This window comes from Coturnix japonica, chromosome 4 (assembly GCF_054131305.1).
Source record: "Coturnix japonica strain WE chromosome 4, WE-NBRP24, whole genome shotgun sequence".
NCBI classification, from domain to species: Eukaryota; Metazoa; Chordata; class Aves; order Galliformes; family Phasianidae; genus Coturnix; species Coturnix japonica.
This window is the reverse complement of record NC_140666.1, coordinates 38077416-38091592: the sequence shown is the minus strand read 5'-3', so window position 1 is coordinate 38091592 and position 14177 is coordinate 38077416. Positions and strand designations below refer to the sequence as shown.

Below are 14177 nucleotides of genomic sequence, written 5' to 3'. Positions count from 1 at the left end.
AATTCCACTGAGTATCATTCCTGCAGAACAGCACTTGGTTCATCAGAAAAGCAGAAATGGGCAGGAGATGGAAACAGCAGAACCCAAGGAAAAAAAAAAGGATGGTTTTTATTTACTTTTTTTTTTTAAAGATAATTAAATACATCATTCCACTATAGATGGCAAAAAGATCGATTGCTCTGATCTGCACTGACCAAACCATTAATCAACCTATTCTATACTGTGCAGTAGTGTTTAAAAAAAAAACAGCCTACCAAAAAGCAGCAATAACCTACCACCACTACCCGTGTTTATACAATGCAGTACACAGAGAACCCAATACATTTTGCTGTTCAGAGTCAAGCTGCTGCACACATGAATTAATAATATGGAAGCAGATTTACTGAACAGGTGTTTCTAATTTTTTGTTCAAATCCTACAAGCATCTTATACAAAGAGTCTACAACTTGTACATAAATATGACAGTTTCAGACAGAAGTATCTTGTAATAATGGAACAATAACAAATGTATTAAATAAATCTTATGCCATTTATTTCCTTAATTTTTAAGCACAAAAATATGAGAGAACGGGGTGAAAAAGTACAGGTTCACCTTCCTATGCATTATTAAAATGCAAAGCACTGCAGCTTGTTAATTTTTCACTTGAAGTAACTGCATAACTTCTTTGGGGAATTATTTAGCAGAAGTTATGTTCTAAAATCTCCACAGCCATTTCATTTTACCTCTCATTTTCTATCACCCACAAGTCAGACCTGTGTGACCAGTTTAACAAAAGTGGGCAAGTCCTTGAAACCCAGGTAGAGAATGGATGTGTTGTGAGCAATGTCTTATAACAGACATGTAAGCTAAATAAATAAATTATAGGAAGTGAACATAAGAAGCACCCGTTACTATACGTAACTGAATTACAAAGAAATGTCAGAGTAAGTGCAATACACCAGAAGTTGCTTTCATTGGACTAGAAACAAAATTCCATCTTTCTACAAGCCAAGATACATTTCCAACCTTTTTATCATGTCTGTATACCATGCATCATGGAAACAGATGATGATAGATGAATGGCAATAGAATAGTGATAAATTAGAAATAATGACAGATTCGGGAGTACAAGCCACTTTTAAGAGTACATAGAGTAAAAAATGAAAGCATACGAGCAAGAAAATAGTTATCCATGTGACAACAGACATCCCCAGGCACAGATTGTTTTTCTGTGAACACCCTTCTGCTACTAAATGCGCAAGAATCAGGGCTGGGAGAGGATGCTGAGTCAGACTTGAGGTAAATCACAAATTCAACCACAACAGATGTGCATTTACCTAACCACTGCTCTCCACACTTACATAAAAGATGTCTTCCAAAATTGCCTTAACACCTGGGCCTGTAATTGATGCTTGTTTACAGAATTTAGGAAAAAGGAAATGTGCACACTGCTATTAAATAAATAATTGGAAGAACATAAATCTAGCTACTTTTTGTAAGAAACACCCAGCATCCACCTGGGCAGCAATTTGAGGGCTCTGAAGTCACCACCTGGTCATTTGCACAACTCACATCCTGACTTTGCAGCCTCTGCTCACACTGTGGTATCATCTCACTCCTGAGCTATGCAAGTAGGAATCAACACTCCAGCTGCTGTCTCTCACAGATAATTTTAAGACTTTTATTCTACACTGTAAGATGCATATTGCTTTTGTTCATTACTATAGCACTCTATTAAGAGGTTCAGGAAAGATGGCATATTAAAATTTAAAAAATAAAAATAAACAACAACAACATTACAATGTACACATTCTGTAGTTTAACAGGAAGACTTCTCCACTACCCCTAAGCATGGGCTAAATAATTAGAAGCAACTGTGCGGTTACTTTGACAGCAGATTTATAGATGACTCCTCTTAACTCTGGACTGAGTTGCTGATATCTGCTTTCCACTCCTCACCAAGCACCTTAATAGTAAATTGCACAGAACTCAACAGCAGGCCCTACATGAGGTTTGATGACACTACTGTATTCTATCTATTTCCTACACTAAAGTTTACTTTGCTGAGTTTCAGAACATCTTTAAGAAGGCAGCGACTAAAAAGGGATGGGGGGAATCACAGGTGGTGCTCAGAAATTAGTCGTTGACAGAACTGAATTTTAATTTTACGAGATAAAACAAGATTTCAGCTGGAGGCCAAAACTGTTCAACATCTTCATTAACAAGTACAGCACCAGAGTGCACTCCCATTACAGTTTGCAGACATTACAGAGATGGGAGGAGTAGCTGATAGATTAGATAGCTGTATTACTCTTCAGAGACCTCAGAAGGCGGAAGGAATGAACAGAGAGGATTCTCACGATGTTTAATATGCAAAGCCCTGCACCTGGGAGGAACAACCCCAGGCACCGAAACATACATGCTGGGGACAAACCAGCTGGAAAGCAGCTTGGCAGAAGATGCAGGGACCTGGCAGACAACATGTTGGCCATAAACCAGCAAAATGCTCTTGCTGCAACAACACAGAGCTGTCGCTGCATCCCTCCTGGCCTGCACTGGGAATTGCTTTGCCAGAAGGTCCAGAGTGGTTGGACACAATCCCCAGGAAAGCCAGCAATGTGGCTGTGGCTCTGTCAAGGCGGCAAAGGAAGAGACTAGTCAGCACAATCAGCTTCAATCCACAAGTGATCGACTTTCCTCATGCCACACACTGTCATCATATCTGAATACACCAGTTGTAAAGGCTAATTGATGTTGCTGTTGCTCCACGACAGATTAAAAGCTAACAAGACTATTAGTTACAAAATTATCTAATACTGCTTGCACAGCTGTTTGACTTATTCTATTTTGAACAGCAAAGCACCAGTCCATACATCACACCTCTGCTATAAGGCAGAACGACTACAGGTATTGTCTAAGCAGACAGAAACATAGCAGAACAATATCAATTACCTTGACATCAGGTCTCTTCACTTCTGGTCTAGAGCCAGTCCAAAGACTGTATTTTACACCAGAGAGAAAGTACAAGGAGAACTGCTTCCCAAGTTCTTGATTCTGGAACATGTTGCTAGAAAGCTGTCACATGAAGACACCAGCTGATTAGGTCCGAAGACCACATTGTTTCAGAACACTGAAGAACTTATTTGGGAAGCTAACAGCAATATGGTAAAAGAAACGTGCTATAAGAGAATGTACAAGCTCAATTCTTTTATTATTAGTAGTATGTTATAAAATATTTTATATAAAATATAAATTATATAAATAATTATAAAATATAAAATATTTTAGACAAAAATTAAAAACAATTACAAACATAGAACAGAAGCATTTACGTTATTTCCTCTGTTCACCTTTCAGAAGAAGACAGAAAAAAAAAAGGAACTTCCATCTACCACTTGAGGAAATTTTCTGGAATACATGCTTACAAGATAATTGTGCAAACAGAAAAACAACGTTCATTAATAAAAGGATCAGTAAGCGCTCAGGGTTTGTTGTTAGTTTTTATTGGTTTCTGTTTTCTCCCCAGTTTCAGGAAAATGGAGAAGTTCTGAACAAGGTCATTCATAATACAGCTTCACCTGCTGTCTTGCTTTTCATAAGCACCAGACCAGTTTTTCTTGTTTCTTTTAAGAAGGCAACCCAGTGCAGTAGCAGCTTCACCTCCCAGATCAACTGCTGTTGGGCACACTGCTCCAGGCAATGAGCTTACTCTGCACAAGCACTTCATCACTACCCTCATCCTTGTTTATCTCACTTAAAATGCAGCATATTATGTCTTTGACTGCAGCTACTTCCCACACATTCACTCTTCCAAGGTTTTATCAAAGGATTTCTTCAATGGAGTCTCATTCTAAGATCTACTTCTGTTCTGGAAAGAAATTTCAATTATTTTGGCTTTTGAAAGCTTTCTCCACATCATGATCTTCATGAGGCTTAGAACTGAAAGATCTCCACTGTTATCAAGTCCAGTCATCTGCTATCACAATTTATAATCCTCTTCACAAAATTAATCAAGTTCTAGATTTTCAATATTCTGTTACATCCACAGAAGATACAATGGCGTTTCCAAAGCAGTGAAATACCAGCCCACATATTTTTCCTAGCATTGTACTGCAACCTACTTACTCATGAGTGTCACCCTCAGAATCTGGTAATTGTCAGAATGTTAAGAGTTTTGCTTAAATGAGGAGATAAGTAATGAGATCTTTACAGATGTACTCAAGGAGAAATTTTAAAGTAACTGAATTCACAAGGAAAAGCATCATTAGCGCAGCCTTTTTAAAAGATTCATTTCCTTTGTTGCAGCTGGTTGCTCAAGGGTACACCTCAGCAACTGGTTCACATGGCTAAAATGAATGCTCCTTTTCATTACATCCTACAACAACAATACTCTGCTGCTAGATTGCTGGCATACAGAAAGTTTATCCTGCATAGGCCACTTGAGAATTTACAACATTTTACTGATTAGCCGTACAATTTCAGCACACAGGGAGAACAAACTCCATTATCAAAGCTTACTAGGTCTTGAAAACAACCAGCAAAGCTAAGAGTGATTAAACATCGGTGCTTAGAGATTTCTTTAAATCATTTTAATTTGTTATAGGTTGTCTCAGTGCATGAGAGTAGGTGCTAGGTGTGAAGAACCCCTGCAAAGTGAAGGAAATGCTATTGCAAGCAACCAGTATTAACTCGTATCCTTTTCTCTATCTGAAGGATCAGAACGTCAGAAAGTAATCAAATTCTAATTGTACAGTGATTAAACTGATGAACACCAACTGCTCCGTGCTGAAACTAAACATTTATGCATTCCTACAACATAAATTCAGACGTCAGTAAAGTAAAACCCCAAGTCAATGAGCTGCCATAATTTTACCTGTGAGAACATAGACTTCGGGTCAAAGTTTCAGAATTGTTCCAGGTTAGCTGCATTCTGTGCTATACTTAGCACTCAAGTCTCTGTTTTAGAAGACTTAAATAATAACGATATTTGATGTAAAGTTTACAATACTCAATATGTAATTAAGACCACAAAAAAATGCTTGTAAAAGCCCACTGTTATGCTTAAGGTTAAGCTTAACCTAGTTTTTCATGATGCCAATTCTATTTCTAACAAACCAGAATTTTAAAACTACTCCAGAATCCAATGACATAAATGACAAGGTATATTCACAGCCCTGAAACATAAACTAACACAGAGGTACTGTGTCCTTTAAAAATTAAAAAGGAGTACATGACACATGATGTAAATGCCTGCAACTTGGATCCCGCATTCTACCCCCTCTGGATATCTCCTTTTGGTGCCTCTGTTCCCACACAAGTGTTAATTTGTGACATAAGTGTTAACACTTGTTCTACTGGCCACAGAAGGCACCCTATGATTACATGATTTCTAAACTCTAGAAGTCACATTTGTGAAAGGGAAAAAAAGCAGAACATACAGAACAGAAAGAATATTGCTTTTGACTGAATAAGCACATGGCTAGAGATACTGCCATACGCTTGCACTATTCCTATATTCCCCCTCAGGCATCTGCCACTGGAGATACCACTGTGCTAAATTGATTTTTGACCCAGCCAGTACAGATGCTGAGTTCTCAGCCACAGGTATCAGTGCAGGTTTGGGTGGGACCCCAACCTGACCAACAGGAAAATGTGCCAAATTGCATGCAAGACAGGCTCTCCTCTCCAGTTTCAGGTCAGAAGAGCACTCCTGAGACACAGCTGTTGAGAAACTCAGCTTTTGTGCTCATGCAGCAAAACTTCCAGCAGACTTCTGCTCCTTCTTTTGAGTGTTATAAGCCCATCAACCTCCACTTAAGGACAGTTCAACCTGAAAACCCTCCCTGGCCCCTCACTGCCACACACAGAACAAATGCCCTGAACGCAGTGTTCACCTGGTTAATGAGCAACAGGTCTGACAACAGCTACAGAAAGCTCCTCTGCTGTTTTTCTAGTCAGTCTGTTCAGATTCTTGAACTGTATAGACAAAACCAAAATCTAATAAACAAGTTTACATTTACCCTTCCAATTCAATGAAATCTCGTAAGCATGTGTATTAACAACTCTTTCTCCTCTCTTTCCTCTATTTATATATCAATATTTATATTTAGAAATAGTAATGTACAATTAGAATCAACTTAATCAATCCACACTTAGAAAAAAATAAAATTAAAGGAAGCAAGGAACAGTAATTCGAGGGAAAACATCCTGGTAACTGAGAATCTGATTCTAAAAGATTTTTCTATTCTGTTATAATATGACTTTCTGCATAACTTTCCATCACAATGCTGGTTCTTACCCCAGCATAAACATAAAATCACTATGCTTATAATGCTCATCATCATGATGAAAAACACCATTGGCCCTTCAGCCCTGTTCCCACCCCCACTTGTTGGGTTTTTTTTAAACTATCATTAAAACCTCCTCATTTCTAGCTCTGAACTTAGCAAACCTCTCTTATTCAGAATTCCCTTAGGGCTGCTGTGAACTTTCCAAATCTGCTTAATTCAGAATTGTCATCAACTCTGTTTCATTTGGTAGGGCTGCTATCAAGTACAAACTCCACTATGGAAAAACAACTCTTCGTTATTTTAATTTCGTCCTGTTGAGATAAAACAAACAACATCAAAAACAACACATCTGTCACTACTAACACAAAGCTCGTCTTACTTTCTATTTCTTCTTGGCAGCATCCTCTACTATCTATCGTTGTAACTTGATAATTACGCACTAAGCGTAACTCTACAGGGTACATAATGTACTTACCTAATGAGACACAAAACACAAGTAGTGTTAAATAAGTCAAGATGGTTGCACAAAACATTCTTTATGACACACCCTGAAACTCTGCAATGAACAGCCCTGATATGTGATACATACACAAGTTTTTTCCCTGTTTGTCTTAAGCTGCAAAGGAGTATGTGTCTTACATGTTACTAAAGCAATACACACACCTTTACACATCTCAAAAATGCCAGACACATCCTTTACAAATTTCAGCAGCGCAGTGAGAGCAAGTCCACATACTATAACACAGGGTGAAAGGATTAGAAATAAGAACTACTTAAATCATTTATAGCACGTTATTTGCTGATAAAATGCCATGCTAAGTAGTCTGCAAGTAGGAACCCTCCGAAAGAATTAGATCTAAGTCATGTCAGAGCTCTTTTCTATTAACATTTTGTGAAGCCCCAAGCACTCAAAAATTACCTTCATAAGTAGAGCAGGATCTTCTCCTCTAACATTCATTTCTGATTACTGATAAAAAACAGAGTTTCTTGTGTGTGTGTGTGGTTTTGTTTTTTTTTTTTTCTTTTCTTTCTTTTTATTTTACTGGATTGCATTATCAATTGCAGTCCCAACTGGTACTAAAACCTTTATCACAGACAGGTTTAAAATAAGTACACAAACACTTAAGGAAAGAAACTGGGTTTTCTTTTCTTTCCTATTGCTGGCTCAGCTTGGGAGAACTCAGAACACTAACTACTTTAATGACTCGAACCAACACAGAGTAGGAACAAGAGAAACCTTATATTAGTTCATGTATCTTCCTATCATTAGTACTGTATTGCCCTCTTATTAGCGTAACTAACTTTGCTTTTTTTATTTTCTATCAGAAAAAAAAAAAAAAATAGCCATTAACTTGCATTAATTCTAATATAAAAACTTGTCCAAAGAATTCTTACCTACAGCAACAGATTGAGAAATAATCACTTTGGTAATCAATACGACTTACATACAGTAATGGAGCCATGGATTAAATGTCATGTAAAAGTTGATACTCGTTCAATTTTTGTTGTAGTGCCATCTGTGCTGGGAACAGGCAGTTCCGCCGGACAAACACCCTGCTAGCTGAGCTTCTGGACAAGGCCTGATTCAGATACATTTTAACGATCTGCGTTTAGTAAAACAGGTTGCAACACTATCAGAGCAGCCAATTTATTTCCTCCAACAATGAAAATCATAGCAGATTAAGTACTCAACTTCTTAAGTATCATTTTATCTACAACCCTGGCGTTTACTAAACACATGCAATAGGATACTTGCAGAGGAATTTGATGCTTCCCTAACCATTGAAGAGCAGCACAAGTTAATCTGAGAATATCATCCTTGTTTTTCCGTTTTGACAAAGCAGAAATCTTTCATTTAAAGCTCAGTACAAACTGCATCAAGAACAAGGTGGAAGAATGACCATGGCTTTACAGGTGAAGGACAAGACCAAAACCAACAAAGACTGATGAAAGACAGCACTGGATTTCATAAAGCAAGGATTTGGAGTTTTACAAAGAACAAACAAGACACAAGCATTTGCATATCTACCAGCTGTTCTTCTTATTTTTATTTTTTTTAATCAAAGAAAACTCAAGTAAATAAAAAATAGGAACTAGCAATGATTCTCAACTACTTATTCACAGTAGCTTTCCTTTGTAATAATATTTGAATGATATGAAAGGCCTAACCTAATATGACTAATGCAGCCCTGGAAACCAAACATACTGGCCAATTTCAAGCTTGTCTGTACTAATACCAGTTTGGTTTCACTCCCACACTTCCACCATCTAACATGGGCTCACCTTATCCACGTGAGTTCCCTATGTCGATCTTGCAATTAACATCCATCTCTTCTTCCCTAAAAGGCGCCAACTCTTCTGTGACACATCTAAACTATGGAAACCACACCCACCTGCACTCTTTCATCATCCCCTTTTGCAAACAATGAGTAAATTCTACTTGGGAAGACGATTCAGACATATTCAGCCATTTTCAACTTGTAAAGCAGCTTATCTAATAAAAAAAGCTCGTGTACGATGTTGCAGCAAGAACTAAGTGATACTCATGCCTGTAGATCAGGTCTGGGGAGAGACTTATCTGAGTTTTCATCTGTCAGCTGATTGGTTTCATTGCAAAATAAGATGAAGTAATACAGCACAACGACACATCAAAGTCTAGTAATCTCCACCCCTTATTCTGTTGTTGCAGTTAAAGGATTTCCAAAGTGTGATTATTTTTAAAGTGCAGCTAGCAAAGACTCCTCCTTTGACTCTCTGAGTATCCTACCGGATACCTGTTCCAGTCAGAGGGAAAAAAAAAAGAACCTACATTCTCCTCATGAAGGACTTCACAACTGTTTTACATCCCATTGCCCATATGACATGGAGACATTCTGAAAATAAATAAATAAGTAAAGAGGAAACATTCAAACTCAAGAAAACCCTGGCATGTGGTCTTATGTACACTCATCAGTGTGACACTGGTAATCTATGACCTACTTATATTCTATATAGGTCACAAAGTACTGATCTCCAGAAGCTACAGGGCACTGAGAAACAGCTAAAGAGCATTTGATAATTGCCATGTATTGATTTCACATATAAACAATTACTGTGGTTGCCACAGGAATATTACGCATCATCCTCTGTGGAGAATTCTATAGGTGTCAACAAGAAGGAAGTGAACCACTGCACAAGGACAGGATGCTCCAGAATTCACATCATCTAAATGCAGCTCATTGCTACTGGAGCCTCTACTTGGCATTTCAAAGAGAACTGAAATCTCAAGTCCACTTTTCAGAAGATCAGTGTCCTTATCTCAAAAACCTATGCTGACATCCAGTATTTCAGATTTAGAGCTCATGGTCCAGTGCACAGACTTCTGTCACCCATTATCTGTTATACAGACAGTGTACCTGAAATTAATGTATGTCTGCACATCAGAAAAAAAAAAAAAAAAGAAAAAAAAAACATAAAAAAACCTGCATCAGTGGCTGCTCTGCTTGGTGGACAAGCTAGGCGTAAAGTTTGCTCAGCTTTCAGTGCATTCAGCTTCCCTGTGCAGATAAGGAAATATGTAAGTAAAAATCATTCTCTCATTAATACAAAGTAACCATCCAACATTGGAATGAAACCTGGCAGCTTAATAACTGAGAAGGAAAAAAAAAAAAAAAAAAGAAAAAGGAAAAAAAAAGTCTCTAAGAGAACAAGTCTTCTGACAGTAAACTCTCAAGTTAGATGGAAGAGAAGCAGATGCAAGGAATTGCATTCCACAACACAATACAGTCCACACATATAAGACCAATGGTTCCACCACCTTGGCAACAACCACCCAAAAGCACTGAAGCCACCATTAGTTACGAGCTCACACCAGTGCAGAAGCAACCCACCTTACCCTTCCCTGCTGCCTCCCGTACATTGCTGCCACCCACTCATCCATGCTGCACCTAGAAACACTTGTGTGCCACACACTGAACCTGGTTGGGGCAATTAAGAAATCCTTGTGGCTAAAACTAACCACACAAGAAAAGACAGATAAATACACATATGTGTACACAATCAAGGCAGAGCAATGCAGGCCGTTTCACAGCAGTATGCTGCACCCGTAAAATGCAAAATCAGAAAGAAGACATGCAACGCTGAATGCTAAAGCCAATTATGCTACCAAACAGCTGATCACAAAACTCATTTATTCAGACAGGAAACGCGTCTCAGAAGCATCTTGTTAAACAAGCCAGGCACCCAGTAAGGAGAAGGAGAAATCCACACATTTCCATTAACACTGAAGCTATTCATATTAAATTCATATTTGACACGTAACCAGGCCCCACACATACAAAAAACAGCAAGCATGAAAAGGGTGACTATTCATTTATACAGTGCTTGGTATTTAGAATTGATTTTACAGACATTCTGCTAACCTGTCTCGCAGAAAATCCTCCAGACAACACAAACAGAGGCTGTCACATTTTCCCTCTTATAAGCAAAGAGTTAAAGTTCTGAAATAGCTTTTGGTACACTGCTTTAAGGAATCATGCAGAAATTAATCCAGAATACATCAAGGGAGAAAATAAGTCTCAGCTTATTTTTTGGACAAGAACTCATAGTTCAAACCAGATGCAATAAGAGCAGACCAGGAGTTTCTAACCATGCTCTGAAATAGACTTCTCATCAAAGAAACATGAACAAAAGCACTCAAAATTAAAATGCTTATAAGAAGACATTATCAGTTTATACATCAGAAATAAAAGATGATTTCAGTAAATACTAGACTGAAAAACAGATCACTATCCATTCTATTCTTCAGAACTTTAGGGATGACTGTAACAAGCTCATTCACAGAGGCAACTTAAAATCTAGTAACAGCCCTGCAGCTTCTATTTTCCTCTATTAAAACAAAGAGGTAGTCTTCAAAACTATCAAAACTATTCCTCTTGAGAAATGATATCCACTTCCAGAAATGTTATGATCTAACTCCAGAAATGTTATGATCTAACCCTGTAGGTTCGATGGGGTTTGCTTGGAGTTTTTTGTTGTTGTTGTTGTTGTTGCTGCTGTTGCTTTGTTTTGGGGAAGTTTTTTTTTCAACACAAGGACATTTCTTACCCAGAATCATAAGTCTGGAACTGCAAATCGGTACAAGCGACTCAAAACACAGTTAATGAAGAACATAGGTAAAATGAGGAACAAAAATGTTTCAGAGCTGGCTAGCACATGCTTTCCATGGTATGATTAATAAAGCATTAGACATATTTAGAAGTGGTGCCATATTACCCTGACGTATTCAGTGTTTCAGCTTCAAAGTACTTAAGACTGACTCAATGGATCTTTGGCAGCTCTACAGAGGTAGTAAAAATGTAAAAGGTCTGTTCTTCACCTGTCTGCAAAGGTGTGAGCTCTCTATGATACAAAGTTGGTGAGCAGGTTTTAAGGAGAAAAGATTCAAAAGACGAAAAGATTCTCTGATCACAAATAAGTTTAAAAAAAAAAACAACAAACCTAGATCTGAAAACAATAAAATCACAGTAACTTTCCGCAAGGCGAGTGCCTCCAACTTTCCAACTCATTTAAAACCTACTAAATAAAAACAGCATACATAAACAAACAGTTTAGGCTAGAGGGCAAAAGAAGACTTATTGTAGCATATGAAATCACAGTAATTTGAATTCCCAAATGGCTTCTTCTTTTTTTCCCTCCCACTAAAAAAATGATATAATTAAATTTAAATGCACGGTTACAATTAAGCAGAGAGCTTCCTGTACTCATAGCCCAGGAGAATCATATTAATCACTCAGTGCTGCCAGTATGTACTTGTTACCAGCTCTCACTCACTTCAAGACAAAATTCAGTCCTGTCAGGTAGGAAATAATACATGCTTATCTCCAGAGGGCACTGACACTTGGATCTCATTCTAGGCACTGATAAACTATTTCTGCCAAGTACAGTCTTGCCTACTGTAATATATATTTGGAAGAACAAGGATTTTGACTTTGCATCAAATACAAAGTTTTGTAAAAGCAAACAAGAAAAATCAAGTATCAGGTAAGAAATAATACACGTCTGCATTCTGTATGATACACTGGAGGGTGGAGTGGAGAAGAGAACAAGCAAAGCTTCTGAAAACTGAGGTAAAGGTAAAGATATGACATGGTAGAAGAAATGCTCCAAAAATTAGAACAAGTTAAAAAAAATCACACAAATCTTAGAAAATTTAAAAAAGAACAAAAGAAAGAAAGAAAGAAAAAATCCCTCATACTTAATAAGCCTGATTTGCTTAGGCTGAAATACCATCCTCACTGAAATCAGTGGAACATAATCTAGAAGTTTTAGAACACAAGAATAGTTAATTTGTAGCAATAACATCCATGAATTAAGATGCTCCATTTTCTATCTTGGTAACATCAAAACCATCATAACAGAATATAATTTTTCCAGTGTTTCTTCAAGCCACAGTGAGGAGCAATCCAACAAACCTTTTAACAAGGATAGAGGACATTCTCAGAACAGCAAAAACCTTTTCAAGAATTTTGGAAGCAGGTAGCCAAGAACTAACCATCCCCCTTGGCACAATTAATTTTGAGCTCAGTATAATCACAGGATTACACCACATTTCATTTGAGATGGAAGTTTTCCTTAGAGATTGTGTTGCATCCCATGTATCATAACCTATACCGCTACCCAGGCCAGACATTATGAAAGATGCATAGCCTTGTGCTTTGGGAAATTTAAATTACTTCCCTTATCTCTTCCCTTTATGTGAAAACCAAGAAAATAACCCCATAAACCACAGTCCACAGATTTATGAAACAAAGCGAACACTCCCAGTAGCAATATATGCCACTCTGTCTCACAAAAACAGCAGATGGACTTTAAAATATTAAAATGCAAGTTTGTTAAAAAATAGCTCTGTTTCATACGCACACAGTGGTAATTAAGAGAAAGAATATATCATGGCAGCAATACATCCTGAGAAACTTCCCTCTGTGAATTAAAGAAGAAAAAAATCCTCTAGGCAGTTAATTTTATATAAAACTGTGCCTACTCACTTTTGATTTAGAGATCAATTGACACAGCAGAATTTCCTCACTTCTGTGCTTTGTTTCTGCTACCCACAGATTCAATATCACCCAACTGAAATTAAAACCTGTTTAATCTCACTGTCATTACTCCTAGCACTCAGACATGAACTCTCACACAGTCAAGAGCCACCTCCTTTTTGTGTTGTTACTGGACAATTAATTAAAGGAGAAGAGTTAGTGCACCCAAACAAACATAGGCCACAGGGGAAGCACAATAGAGGGCTGTTTACAACACACAGTGGATTAAAAGACAGGGTCTGCCAAGTTGTCACTAACACAAGCTGATTAAGTCTGTGTGGCAGGGAGCAGACATCAGCATCGGTCGGGAAGCAGTAAACCACAGTGGCTTGGATGCAGCTCCACAAAACATGACTAAACTGCTTCTGAAGCTAATCTAAGCGTCTGCATGGCACATTTCCTAGCACTGCCTGTTCTAGGATTTGCTTCTGCAGAGCTACTGTGGGTGTAGGCATGCCCACAGTCCTTTTTTCTTGATAGTCCATTGAGAAAACAATGTTTTTCAAGAAGTTCAGAACTTACCCTCAGTCAGCTCCTCTCGACAGTCTTCAGCCAGGGTGAAATTTTGACATTTTCAATCGCAACAAGTCAAGATACCAGCTCCTCCACTCTTTGTAGATCCTATTAGCATTTTGGAGAAAGGAAAACTGCATTAGTCTCAAACAATTTAATCTTAAACATAAAATCTTCTGGGCTACTAATCATTTCTTTGTCTTCTAGTGCTTTAGAAGAGCTTATGTCCCAGGAAAAATACTGGAGCAAATACTCAAAACAACACAACCGAGTCTGCAACTGCTAACTTCCACTCCCTCCCCCAACACTTCTAAAGAC

General features: G+C 37.8%; 1 protein-coding gene across 3 annotated transcripts in view; it reads right to left on the bottom strand.

The window, feature by feature from the left end:
• The window catches only part of FHIP1A (FHF complex subunit HOOK interacting protein 1A), an 82147-nt gene that overhangs the window by 60109 nt on the left and 7861 nt on the right, over nt 1-14177 (bottom strand). For all 3 annotated transcript variants that reach the window (XM_085546525.1, XM_085546530.1, XM_085546526.1), the window contains exon 2: nt 13869-13967. The gene's annotated coding sequence lies outside the window, so the exon portion shown is untranslated. The remainder of the gene's footprint in view (nt 1-13868; nt 13968-14177) is intronic.